A 15,215-nucleotide genomic window follows, 5' to 3' on the forward strand; every position below is an offset into this window, starting at 1 on the left:
GAGTTTTTATCACAGTTGACACATGAGAGTATGGTGTGGTGAAGTCAAACCCCAATATTTTTTATTATTTTGCTAAAAAACATTTTCTGCACTCCAAGTGTTTGTGAAAATCCCAAAATAATTTTACCAATTTTAGTTCTTCATTTAGCTGCTAATCTTTATGCACTTTAGTTAGAATCATAAATTAAATTACAATTATTAATTCTTTGTCCTTAGTTAACCAATAGTGCATAATTAGCTTCATACTACACAAGTCTCTTGAGAGACAATTTGGAATACTTATAGTTACTTGCACGATTGAAGGAATGTATCAAGGAAGCAATGTGAAAAATAAAGGTTCGAGACTAATTCAACAATTCGCTTGACTAGATTTAGAAGTCAAATATTTAAAATAAATAGGTGAAATTTTAATATATATATATATATATATATATATATATATATATATATATATATATATATATATATATATCCCTTGATAAGTCTATAATAGTTACAAGTTCAAAGTTTGAAACTCATGGGGTGAACGACCTTCATTCAATCAATCACTTTTACATGTTTCATGTTGTTGGGGGTATCATTATTAAAAAAAGTATCATGAAAATAATTATTAATTAATTTAGGCACAAGACAACAAGTCAAATTGACAAACATGATTATGTACATTGCATTTCAGTAATTTTTTATGGACCAAAATTGTTATATTGACTAAAATTGATGTGGATGGGGCCGAGGCAATAGAGATTTTTTTTTCCATTACAAATAATGTCTTTAAAAAAATTGCCTTGTGCTCAAGGTTGATTGAAGAAAACTTTTTTAGTGATGATTTTTCAAAAAGGGAAAGTCTAACTTCTACTCCAAAGTCATATCCTCATCTGATTGCATGAATTACAACAAAAACAATTAAAAAGCTTAATAGTTATTTTGAAATGTAGAATGAGTAAAAATTGATTGATTTTTTTTTACTAACCAGATATTTTCCCTTGACCTTCTTTGTCACTGAAAAAGAAAAATTACAAATAGTCAAAAAGATTATTAAGAGAAATATGGAAGTTGAGTACTTATTAAGAACAAAGTATCAACTCAAAACCTTCAATTAGTGCAATAAAAAATAATCACTAATGTGTACTATGTTATTAATATATTTAAAACAAAATGTAGTTAAAGACTATTATTTTCTGTTAAACCTAAATCCAACAAGCTAAAAAAAAGTTATTGTTTTCTATTTTATATATTGTAAGACTATGAAGTCAATAACATTTTTTCACAATTCAAATAGCATTATTTCTGAAAATCATATATGCTATTAGAAATATTATAGTTCTTTTTAAGAAATTAACGAGCTTGTAGTTAGAACTTAGAAGTGGTGGTGCCTTACATTAATAATTTTTTATTCAATTAAAAACAAAATAATTAAGCTAATTAATTTCCTCTATTTTAAAATTAAGTAGTTAATTTTTGTTTCTTTTACTTATTATACTTAAATTTTCATTTTTATCTAAATATTCAGGATAGAGGCTTACTGAAATTGGGTGAAACTCCTATCAAAAGGTCCAAAATTTAAAACTCATGAAGTCACCTGTAAGTGCTTTGCATTTTTGGAAAATCATCATTAAAGAAGTTACCTGAAAACAATGATCAATTAACTTAGACACAAGACAACAAGTCAAGTTAGCAAATATGATTATGATTATGTACATACATTGTATTTCATTGATTTTGTCCGTGTCAAAGCATTCTGTCAGGATGTCGAATAGGTCAATATACTCAAAGGAAGTTTTGTTTATTCTCACCTAAATCCATCAAACAAATCCAACAATTTTGTAATATTGCAAAACAATTCCAATAAAAAGAAAACAATAATGAAAGTGGAGAAAATTTAAACATTTAATTTCCATGTTGAATTTTGGGGAACTCAATCTTCATCTACCTGATTTACAAAATTAAAGAAACATTTCATTACATTAAATCGCATAAACATTCATTAAATTAAATCATAATAGCAACAAAAAAATTCACATGTTGTTAAGGACATAATTAATAATTAATACATATGGAATAAGATGGATATTCCTCCATCTCATTAATGTGATATTTTTTAGAAAAAAGTCCAAACTTTATAAAATTTAAGCACGTCAAAATATATAAAAACTACTATAACATATGGCATTCCACGTAATTCAAATCTAATAACTAATAAATAGATGTACTTGAGAATATGAATGACTTAATAATCTTGTCATGTCAAGACAATGAGTTGACAAAAGTCTTTCATGTAATTGATATGAATTTTTTTTTACTAATCTTCGTTAACAAATACCAATGAATGATGCGAGAATTTTTATAAAAAATTGAAAGAAAAAATACACAAAGGAATCTACCTATAAAGAGGATGAGTCAATGGATAGAGTCTTCATGAAAATGAATGATTATTAATGATAAAATAAGTTTGAGGAATACTTAGATGTAGTATTTATTTTTATAATATTTATCACAAAATGAATAATATTTTAAATGTGCTAACAAATTTATTTTTCTTTGACTTGCCATACAAGAATGGTTTCTATTCAAATATCCTGAAAACAATAATCAATCAATTTAGGTACAAGACAACACATCAAGTTGGCAAACAAGACTAAGACTATGATTATGTACTTACATTACACTTCACTAATTTTTTTTGATTCAAAATAGTTATCATTTATCTACCATTTAAGATTTGGGAATGTTATTGATATCATGCAACATTGAACTAAACTAATTTATCCTTAATGCGGTTTTATAAAAAAAAAATAAACAAATGCAAAAAAAATTGTTTTTACATCAACACTTTCTACCTATTAAAGTTATAAATTTAGTTGAATTTGGAAGCATAAACTTGTGTATTGTCATTAATAAGGATATAGGTGTGTATGCAATAGTAGGAAAGGTGCATGTATCTCAACCAAAATTAAGCAAAATTAAATTAGATAGTTATTCACATTTTAATTAAGCATCATTGCACAACGGACAAAATTATATATCAACAAAATTATGTAAATTACACTTAAGACATTATAAGTATAAGAACGAATAACACTATACATAAAATTCATTATTCTTGTTAGCTAAAAGAAGTCTTGGTTATAAATGAAAGCGAACTGACATTGGGTCATCTGAGGCAAAAACAATATTAGTGATATCATTGAGCTCATCTTGAGGACTTAGGATGATATGTAGTTCTATACACTTGTATTATATAATTCAATAACAAAAGATTACTTAGACACACATATATTAAAAAAAATAAAATAAACAATATTTTTCAATGTATTCATTTTGTAGAGACAATTATTTTCTATTGGTTGTTTGAGTTCGTTTCTTTATTTCTTTATACAACAACATATTTAAAATAATGGCAACATGATGCAATATGAAATTAAATTAAATTTAGTGGGACTATGAAGAAAGAAAAATAATAATTGAGAATGAAAACAAAATATACAAATGTTTCTATCTGTGCATGTTGAACATCATAAACGAGTAATCAAGTACCATTGTCTTTAAAAGCACCAGCAACCTGAAATGAAAAACATATTACTAGGTAACCTAGTTTATTTGAAACTTGGTTTTGATCAATAATAAGATAAATAAAATTGAATCATTTGCAATGATTAATGTATTGTTAATTCAATCTTCGAGTAAAAATGTAACTTTTAAGTTTATTTGAAATTTGGTTATGCTAGATAGGATTCTATTTGATAGCACTAAGGTTCTCATTCAGTTAGACATGCAATAAATGATTGTCTTCACCATCAAACAAGTTTGTAAATAATCATTATCCACTTCATGAGAAATTCTTCTCGATCCAAATCAAAAAAATAAATATGAAGTTACTAAAAATTATACAACTCTTAAAAAAGCTAAAATGGGAACTCGTCAAATACTTTCTTCTAATCCTCTTCTATAGACATTATAAAAAAACAAGAGAAAAATCATAATCACAAATTTATCTCCACTTATAAAAAAGAATGGAATAAGAGAAAAATAAATGACAAATTTGAAAGAATTTTTCTCTATTTATTTGAAGCATGTATAATCATATCTATAGTGATATCATATTTCGTTCCATTATTTATAGTGATATCATATGTATTTCTTGAAAATTGGTCACTCCGGCCCACTTGTTTCAGGTTGTTTGCGAGCATGTTTTTGTTTAGTTGTGTACCATATTTTTTAAACTTGTGTGCTAACTTTAAGGTGATTTCATGTTCTAATAGTCATAAAATCTCAAAAGAAAGAGGGGGGAGTGCACTTTTTTTCTTCTTACAATTGATAATTGATTTGCTTTTTAAGAACGGATGAGATGCATATATGGACAACCCTTTCTTCTATTAAAGTCCCTTTTTTTTCTTGCTTGGATGTTAATGTCATTATGCACATGTTGTTATCATGTCACCATTTGAGTCGTGAAGTTCTACTTAGATCTATGTATGTTATGTTTTGTCACTGATTGAATTTTCTTGAGGATTTTCCTTGGCTTTTAGGTAATATCATAGTTATTAGACTCGTTGGCTCGAGACCTGTGAGTTTCACTAATTTGAGGCGCGTGTTGAAACGAGCGTGGACATGACCCGGTGCGACTTGGCTTTGAATCAGTCACAATAACCTGATTAACTCATCGAATCATGCATTTTTTAGATTTTTTTTAAATTAAACAATATCATTCATATGAAAAAAAAAATTAATTTATACCACACACTTGTTATTTATATATTTGCTTACTTTTTTTTTGTCACTTTCAACTTTTTCTTAACTAATTTGTCTGTGCATATATTATATATAATTATGTTTGACAATGTACAAAAATAATAATTTTAATAAATAAATAATGATAATATATTTTAAATTCTAACTTAAAGTTGTGTATATTAAATTTTAAAAAAAATATGTTATGTGTTCAAAATTTTAAAAAATTCATAATTAAGCTTCTAAATGTGTTAATTTTATTGAAGTTTAAATATTAATTGTATAAATTTATAGATTATGAAATATTTATATATTTTTTAATATAAATTGAATCATACAAGTTAACTAATAATTTATTGGATCGATTTGGGATCCAATAATCCAATATTTCATCCGAGTTGATGACTAGTTTGATATCAATAATATAACCTTTTGGATTGTGATGCAGATGGCAGGTATATTCATCTTTACCCAAAGTTCATCTATACAAGAAGTAGATGTAAACCTTTGCTTGAAGATTCTGTAGTATTCAGTTCGATCGGGGGTTGAACTTATTGAATTTAGAAATTTTATTTAAGGCAATGATATAACGTACTTATTTATTTGTGTTACAATTTTCCCCGTCAGTTGGCCTACAGAGAGCATCATTGCTTAATATTTGATGATGTCGGTGATATTTAACATCGATTTTAATAAAAAAAATGATATGATAACATTTTTGTAAATAAAGCGTCTACAGGTTATGGTAAAATCAATGCTGTGTATTTTTGCCTCAACATCGGTTAGTTTTAAAACCGATGCAGGCTACCTTATATTTTTTTCTCATCAATTTTCACACTAATATCGCGCCATTCCTTTTCCTCCATTGATGGCTCCTTCTCTCTATCGCCCAAAACCCTCCAAGGCCATGCCGGTGAACATTGCATCACTATCCATCCACCAGAGAAACTCCACTTCAGGGTGAGACAGCAAGAGCTTCCGAATCAACGGAAGCTTGGCCCAAAACCCTGCCATCTCAGCGTCCAGAAGAGCCATGTTGTAGAAAATCTCAATCCTGTGGACCTTGCAGTAGTCAATCTTGTTCTTGATCGATTTGACAAGGTAGTGGTCTCCAACCGGGTTTTCACACGGTTTCGGGAACGAACCGGTTACAAGGAGGACGCGGGGTTTGTTGGGTCTGATGAAGTTGTTGTTGAAATTGGAAATGGATTCGGATTATTATTCAGGTTTGGTTTCTTTGAGGACGCGGCGAGCGCGGGCAGCAGAGAGGTGGTGGCGGATCTCGTTGAAGTCCTGCTCCGGCGTGCGAACTTGCCGACGCCGATGGTGCCGCGGAGGACAACCAACGTGAGGAAGAGGCAGAGGAACGTCACCGTGCTGTGGCGGCACGCGCGCTGCATCTGCCGGACGCGCCGAGGTCCCAGACACCGCTCCAGCATTGCTGTTCACTGAGTTGACTCAGTTGAATCTGACGAGTTTATTGCCTTTTCTGTTCCGCATCCCTCTCCTCTTAATTATCTATACAGGTAAACTATTCCACCTAATTATCTATACAAATTATTTTTAGCATTTTCTCACCAATCTAAGCTGAAATCAATTATCTATATCCAAAATAAGTTCTCAGATGAGGAAGACAGAATAATTTGCAGCCTTTATGTTAATATTGGAAGCAGGTATAATACTTACTAACATTTAATGCAAAAACACTATCAATATAGTGCCGAGCAAAATATTTTTAGCTTTTTCTGACCAATCTAAGCTGAGATCAATTATCTAAATGTCATTTTTTTCTTGTATTTTTTCTTTATTAGAGTCCAGAGTACCAGCAAAGCTATGGGTTACTAGACTGTTTTTATGTCCTATTTTTTTTGTGAAATTGTATGTGTCAAACATAGCAAAAAATTTCAGAATAAATATAAATGTGATGCCAATCTCCAGAGACCAAACTTAGAATTTGCTGAAAAGTGAATAGACTTTTCTAGTTGAGGCAAAAGGGATTAGTTATCCAATCTCTCTTCAGAATATATATATATATATATATATATATCATCAAAAAGTGAAACAATTACTAGCCTTATCACTTTGGATCATTTTGCCTGTCTACCTATGTGTAATAATGTATGCTTTCCCCAATTCCCTATTGCTAATTTGCAACTTTATCATTTAGCTGTCCAATACAATAATACATGCAATTAAGGTTATCAAATTCGAGAGTTTATGTAAACTCATAAGAGTTTCATAGACTTAATTCGTGGACTTGACTCGTAAGTTCATAAGAGTCCACTTTATATAAAATTAATAACAAACTATCTATGAACAACATATCAATTAAACATTTCAATAATATAATAAAACAAAATAATAAATCATAAATTTCACAATACTTAAATAAACAGTCTAATAATGTATTACTACTAGATAATAACTTGTAAATGTTATAATAGTGGTAGATCATTCCCATCAAGGTGTGATATTAGTAGAGAACAAGAGTTTGATGTTATTAAAGGTGAGAATTTTTTTATTCGAGAATAGTACATTAAATGAAGGTATGTTGAACACTAAAAAGATAGAAAAAACTCAAAATGACTTACATTTTGGTCTAATTTTTTTAACTTGCTGACTCGATAATAAACTCGAGAGTCTACCGAGTTTACTTAGAACTTATAAAATCTACTCAGAGTCTACTAAAAAAAGAATTTACTCACGAATCAACTCATAGAGAATATGTGGACTCGTAAACTCGTAAGAGTTAACAAGTTAACTCGAGAGTTTTATAACAATGCATGTAACATGTTATAGTTATTCAAAAAAATATAAATATATAATAAACTTTTGGTAGGTATTTTGATACGAGCTCAATTTTAGAGTGTAGAAAATTTAGGGAGATAAACTCCTTACTAGCATAGGTAGCCCTCTTAGAGACTGAAATTGCAGAAAAAATGAAAGAAGATTACAAAGGATTTCAGCATTGTAAATGCACTGAATCCTCATTTATCCTTACTCCTAGTCAAACCTTTCCTGTTGGATTATGCTGAAAGTGACGAGGTTGTGTCTCCTATTGTTGGTTTTGTTGTGATTTGAACAAGTGAATTTGGCCTTTAGAGAATGTCTGATTAAAAAATAAGGGTGAAAAAAAGGAATTATTAGCCTGTTTTAGTACATATGTGGCTTAAAAAGAAAGCCTACAGCTAGTGTCATATAATATTTGTCTTTGACATGTAGTCTATTTTTTAGAGATTGTGATAGTCATGTCACTTCACTTTCTAACCTAATGCAGTACTTTGGATTAACTTGATGTCTTGATGATAATTTATATTTTATGCTACAGGATGATTCGTACATCGAAAGCTACATAAGCACCATTGGAGTTGATTTTGTGAGTACAACTCTACAAAATTTTATCTGAAACTGTTTGAAGCAATGTCTAAACTCACCATTTCATGTCAATTTGTGTAGAAAATACGTACCGTTGTGCAGATCAGCCATTATTTAAGAATTCTAAGGTTAGCATATTAGAGGTCCATAAATGTCTTTATTTGCGTCATTGATGGGTTGTTGCATACTTAAACATCAGGCATTAATTTTCTTAATGCAGGAGACAAAATTTCATCTCTTCCTGATGAGACGTTGCCATATTTCTTCAGAAGATTAGCATGGTCTCCTGATGGTTCATTTCTACTTGTGCCCGCAGGTATTTGGTTTGAGCAGTAGTAGATCATGATTCAATTAATCTTACTTTTTGCACTAGTTCCATGGATGAGCTTTTGTCACTGCATGCAGAGATTCTTTTAGAATCTGGCCAGCACTTGAATATTTCATAGTTTATCATCTTTTATCTTACAAGGAAGTGGACGAGTCTGGTCAAAGGAGATTGAATTGTTGATTTTTGTATTGTTGGTTGCATTCTGATGTCTGGACTGTTTTTAAAATCAATAGATATTTTCAACTTATTGGTTGAATCATATCTATTGATTTCTTCTTTTGAGGCCTGAATTCCTGCATAGCATTTACCATATGCTCAGTTTCTTACTGATAAGTTTATGTCTCACTTTACCTATTCCAAGCTCTTACAAAATTAGTACTGCATCTAAATCTGTGAATGCGGCTTACATATTTTCTAGAAAAGATCTTTCTAGGTAAAATTTCAGTTGTATAAATTCAAAAAGCTTATATAAATTCAGCTGTATAAATTTGAAGAGTGACCAACAAAGTATAAATTTGTCATCCTTAATTTAATTGATAGTTGATCATAATTATATTCCAATCACAATTGTGTCAAAAGGATTATTATATTTTTTTGTCTGTCCTGTTTGAATATTTACATTAAATTAATTTACAGTACAATTGTGATTGAAAAATAATTGTGATCCTTAATATATGACACATGAATATCATATGAATCTCCAATGTGACATCAAACCTTCTGCCATTTTTTGAAGGGTTGAAGATTGCAAGAACAAGAATAGTTTTAAGAAAACTCGTGTAACTGCTTTCAATATTGTCGTTTTGAGCCAACTGACTTTGAGTACATTACAAGAACACAAGCTTATCATCAAATATACAGCACACACAGTAACACACTCTTACATCCAACAATAACACAAACACCGAAACACACATCAGTTAAAAATATTTTGGATAGAGCATGCCGAGCAACAGCTCTACTCGGCATTGCCTTGTCAGTTTCCCAAAATAGAGGGAAAAATGACATCCACTCACTGTAGGAACATCAGCCTTCTAAGGGAGGTAGAAGAAATAAAAGAATATGCATGGGGTGCTGCTAGTTTTGGTGAACATAGGGAACAAACTGTACTTTGCTGTAGTTACTGTTTTTATAGCCATAGTCTTTGGTTCGAAAGCGAGATTGAGATCTATATTTTACATAAACCTCTGACGGAACGGAATATTGCTACTTATTCTTATTGATCCAATTTACATTGACTTAGTTGGTTGACCTTTGTGTTTAGTTTTCTAAATAATATGTATAAATTGTTTATTTTAATATTTTTTGTACAAAATAATATAACAAAATATAAATAGCAAATTTTGATCTTACTAGGTCTGGTAAAATATATACCGCATGTGACAATATTCAACGGCATGCGGCAATCATGGCTTAATAATATTCAACGGTTTAAAACCTAAGTAAAATGACCCTTCAATTGACGTATTAAACAACTAAAAAAAACAAAGCAAATGTGCTTCAAATGAGTATCAATCTTATAATTAATTGCGTGTGAAACAAATAACAGTGCTGAGGTAAAGATGAAAAAAAGTGTTTCTTGATTTATCTTAAGACCCCGCATGCGGTACCTTCCCTCTGATAATGTTAATCTTAATGATATTAATTTTACGAATTTAAATAAACAAAAAATACTATTTGAATTTTGGTAAATAAGGCAAATTCATTGTTGCCACATAACTCCTGTTAGTTGAGTAGATGAAATACTTAGGTTTTTTTTTTTTTTTCGCTAACTATACCTTCTCTTTTCTATCTTTTCTCAAACTACACGTTTTTGAAAAAAAAAATTAATATATACCATTTTCATGCTACACTGTAAACTCCGACCATACACTTTTTTTTAATTAATTTGTATATTTAAATTTTTATTTTAATTTAAATTATTAAAATAATACAAATATTATATTATATAAATATATTTTTATTGATTTTAAAAATACTTTTGTAATAAAAAAATAATATTATTAAATATAATTATTTATCTTGTATTATTTAATTTATATAAGACATTTTGTAGGTGAATATTTTTTTTAATCTGAATTTTGTCTAATAATATATTTGTTTTAGTAAAAAGATTAAAACTTTTAATATTATTAAAATAATATTTTTTTATTAAAAAAATTTAATATTATTAAAATAATATTTTGTTAATAAAAATTAACAGGAAAATAGAAAAAAATATAGAATTTACTAGAAACATGATCATGACAAAAACAATTATTTCAACATGTCTTCATCTTAAATTTTTTCTCATCCAAATGTAATTGTTTAAGTATTTTATTTATAATGTTCTTTTATAAATAAATTGTTAAACAAAAAATATTATCATTTTTAAAAAATATAATGACATAAACAAAAATTATATTTAGTAACATAATAATATTAAAAGTTTTAATTTTTTTACCAAAATAAATATATTATTAGAAAAAATTCAGATTTTAAAAAAATGTTTACCTAAAAAATGTTTTATATAAATTAAAAATACAATATAAGTAATTATATTTAATAATATTATTTTTTTATTAAAAAATTATTTTTAAAATCAATTAAAAATACATTTAAATAATATAATATTTGTATCATTTTAATAATTTAAATTAAAATAAAAATTTAAACATATAAATTAATTATATAAAAAAGTTTGTATGGAAGTTAGGTGACCAAACCCGACTTTTCAATGCAACTTGAAAATGGTGTATATTAAAAAAAAATTCAAAACCATATGTAATTTGGAAAAAGATAAAAGAGAGAAGGTGTAGTTTGAAAAAAATATATCAATTAAAGCATAAATGGTGATTTTTCTATGTGAATCTGATTAGGCTTCTTTATGATGTAAAAACCGGTAAGGTCAATTGATCATTTATTAAAAATTAAATATTTGTGATTACAAAAAATTAAAATGAAAGTTAAGTTATTTTTCTTTTTCAAAGAAATTACGCACACCACCCTCTATCTCTCTCTCACTTAGCTTTTCTAAACCAGCGTCACCATCTCTCATCAAAGGTAATATTGAACCCTAATATAGACATTTGTGCAGAGCCTCTTCGATCGCAAAGGAGAAATGCCAGATAGCGGAGCCTCTTCGACTGCAACATCAAGGCATCTAAATTAGGGTTTATGATTCAAGGTTTAGAGTTAGGGTTACTTTTTAAGGGGCTATGGTTTAGGGTTAGGGTTTAATGTTTTAGTGTCAGGGTTTAAGATTGGAGTTGCATGAATTAGGGTTACTTTGTTACTTAGGAGATTCGAATGGATTGATAAATATATGTTAGCTGTGTTATTAATTTTATTAGTTAATATATTTTGGATCAAATCAGATTAATTTTTTTGTGTGGGTTTTTGAATAGAATTTAACGGATAAGGTATCCAGTGTGATAAGTTCTGGAGGTCGATATCCCTTGCATAAGAAAAAAATGAAATTATCATGATAATATTTTTAAATTTGAAGACTTTTTATTGTTATAAAGTTTGTTATTTAAGAGATTCGTATAAATTTATGTTAGCTGTATTATTAATTTTATTTATTAATATATTCTGGGTCAAATCTGGTCAATTTTTTTGTGAAGCTTTCGGATTAGAATTTATTTACCAGAGGGTGAGGTAAGTTGTCAAGCTCCATATCTCATACATAATTAAATATTGAAATTATCATGAGAATGTTTTTAAATTTGAAGATTTTTATGATCCGAATACAAATAGGACTAATTATGGTCTCTAAATTTTTTAATTTTCACTTTAGTCCTTAAACAAAAAATTCACAAATCATGGTGTTTTTGTCCGTTAGCATTTCTTGTTCTTTCCATTTAGTGTTCCATTAACTGGTGATATGTCAATGGGAGTGTCATGTGTTAATATGTTGTGGCAATTCATTTGTTGACAGATAGAATCCTCATAAAATGTTTCAAGGAGGATTTGACAATAACAGAATCAACCTAACAATATCTCTTGTTTGAGAAAGTAAAGGAACTCAGTTTTCAAATGCAACAAATTCTAAAATAAGTTTTCAACAACTAATTCAGGAATACACAACCTCAATATCTACATTCTAAGCATGTATTAAAACAATTTATGTATATAATATTTATTTAAAAACAAATAGTGCGTCAGAATAATATAGGAAATATCTATTTGTATAATGAAAATTTGGAAAATTCTTGTAGAATCTATTGAATATTTTATAAAAAAAATTACAACTTATTATTGTAAGAATATTGGTTAAAAACTTACATTTTATATATACAGTTTTTACAGTATTTTCTTAAAAAATATACATACAAATTACATTTCGCGTTCGTGTTCTTGATTTTTCTTCAATATCTTGTAAGATTTAGATGTTTTAAGCGCAAACTATCATTAATAATTAGCATAGAATTGGTTATTTGAATAATTCTTTCCGCCAGAGTTTTTTATTATGAAAAGATAATTATTATAAATCATACTTTTGCAAATCCAACGAATAAAAAGAAATTAAAAGTAAAAACAAAGATAATACGTTTACTTCAAAGGTTCGTTTAGAATCTTCTACCCAAACACAGACTAAGTATTCTAGTTGGAGAGCCTCAGTTCACTACAATCTGAAGCCTGCAGGGGCACGGGTACCCAAGTTAGCAACAAAGTACACAATACACTCCATCTCTTCTTAACTTGCGGCTCCAACTTAGCACTACTTATTCTTCATCTGCTAAAAGAGATCATGGGATAAAAGTCAATTCAAATCAAACCATTCATATATCCTAAACCAGCCCAAAAAATTGTGTTTATATTATGAAAAGAAAGATTCTCTCATTGCCTCTTGTAAATTGACCATAATCATTTTCGGATGAAAATGACCGCTTCTGCTTCTTTAAAGATGAAGATGGCAACATATACTGAGGACTAGTGCTTTCATGGACATATACTTTTTCTGAGTTTAGTTGCCTTGTTGTATTTGAGGCGCAGAGATTTATAAATCCTCTTCAGGTATTTAAAATTCTCAAGCACGTGCTTGTTTAAATGAAGATAGTTGTTAACTAAAATCTACAAATTTATGACAAATTTAAGAATAACAATATAAATATAGAAACTATCTATTTGGTTTTATTTTCAACAACTAACCGGATTTGGAGGAAATTTACTCGATCTCTTAATAGAAATCACTCATGTGTTGTAATTAAATCTCAGCCCCTTGCTCATGTCTAAACAAAGATCTTTAAATTGAAAATACATCATATCCAATATCCACTGAACCTGACAAGCATAAAAATAATTTATAGTATTGAAGTAAAAGATATATATTTTAAAACAATAATTTCGTGTGTGTTTGTGTGCAGTAAAAGATATCTATATTTTAGAACAATAATTTCATGTATGTGTACATTGCTCCGCTTCATTGTTACCCCATACTTATGTTGGAAAAATAAAATAAAAATGAAGGAAAATAATATACGAAAAAGATGCACAGTCTTAAATTAAATAACAAAATAACAGTAGCAAAATAAATTTAATTGACAACACATGAATAATGCATTATAACATACAACACAAGAAAAAAAATAAGGGAAGAAAGATGTAGCCTGGGTTGAAGCGCGTAAACGCCATCCTTAGAGAGAAAACGCCCCCACTGCACGGGTAAGAAATTCTGATTGCGCTCCTCTCCCAAGATACGACAACCTGTTGGTTTCGATCGTGTGCAGCGAAAGGATCCCCAAACCTTATGAGCACCAATGCTCTTACTCTCAAGAAATAAATTATTTTATAAGAGAAGACATAGAAAATTTTGGGAGAAAAAGATGAGGCTATAGTTCTGTCATCTTTTTAGAAATGAGAAAAGAGAATATATAGGCACAGGTCACCTTAAGCAACAAATAAAATATGACCGTTGAAAACTAACCTACAGTTGTCAAAACAAATCTAACAAACTAGTTTGACTCATTAAAACAAAATCTTAAGAAAATCTAAAATAAATATTTTTATTTTATAAGATAGAATTAATATATGTTTATAAATTTTAAATTAAAACACAAATATTTACCAACATTTCCCCACATAATTAAAAATTTTAAAATATATTTTCTGAAAGATAATTTGTATAAAAACATAAGAGAAAGAGCATGTGATATTGTATTTCGGTATAAGGAACCTTCCGGGTTTGAGCCTTATACCTAGTGTTTATGAACTTCCATCCGAGAAATCTACAAATTTTTAACCGGACTTTAGTACACAGCCCCTACAATATTGGTGTTCAATTAGGTTCTAATCAGTGGTAGCGCGTTACACGGCCTTGCGCTTGTATCTTGTTTCGTGAGTGTCCCTTAGAGATTAGCCTATATCTCACAGTGGCGGCCCCACCACCACACTCACTAGGTGAATCCTCAAAGAGTGAGTTGTGACCCTCACCCCTACAATAATTGTCATCGGATTCATTAAGAGGTATTTTGTTTTTTTACCAAAAATACATATATAAATACCTCAACCTTAATATTGCCACAATTTATAATACACCTCGTCATAGGTATGAGAAACGGAACAGCTCCGTCAAATTTTATTTTGGTGTACTTTAGTCAACAAACAATTTCGTTGTTAACCGTTGAACTCCATTCATGGGATCACCAATCACACGGAGACGGGTGTCCATTGTTGTAACTAAATAATGGGCTTTAATCTCATTCCCCTCGACGACTCAAGTACTTGTTGACGCGTCAACCCTTTTGTAAGGGGATCCGCAATATTATTTTATGACCTGACAAAGTCAAGAGAAATGACACCA

General features: G+C 29.0%; 1 long non-coding RNA gene across 2 annotated transcripts; it reads left to right on the top strand.

Moving 5' to 3' along the window:
* The first annotated feature begins 5,479 nt into the window (after positions 1-5,479).
* On the top strand, positions 5,480-9,644 carry LOC114384576. 2 transcript variants are annotated; one of them, XR_003660729.1, is made up of 5 exons: positions 5,480-6,254; positions 8,057-8,104; positions 8,185-8,231; positions 8,324-8,419; positions 9,168-9,644. It is a non-coding gene; the product is annotated as an uncharacterized LOC114384576 (long non-coding RNA). The 2 variants fall into 2 exon arrangements; XR_003660728.1 differs by lacking the exon at positions 9,168-9,644 and having other exon boundaries at positions 5,481-6,254; positions 8,324-8,924.
* The last annotated feature ends 5,571 nt before the right edge of the window (positions 9,645-15,215 follow it).

This window comes from Glycine soja, chromosome 14 (assembly GCF_004193775.1).
Source record: "Glycine soja cultivar W05 chromosome 14, ASM419377v2, whole genome shotgun sequence".
NCBI classification, from domain to species: Eukaryota; Viridiplantae; Streptophyta; class Magnoliopsida; order Fabales; family Fabaceae; genus Glycine; species Glycine soja.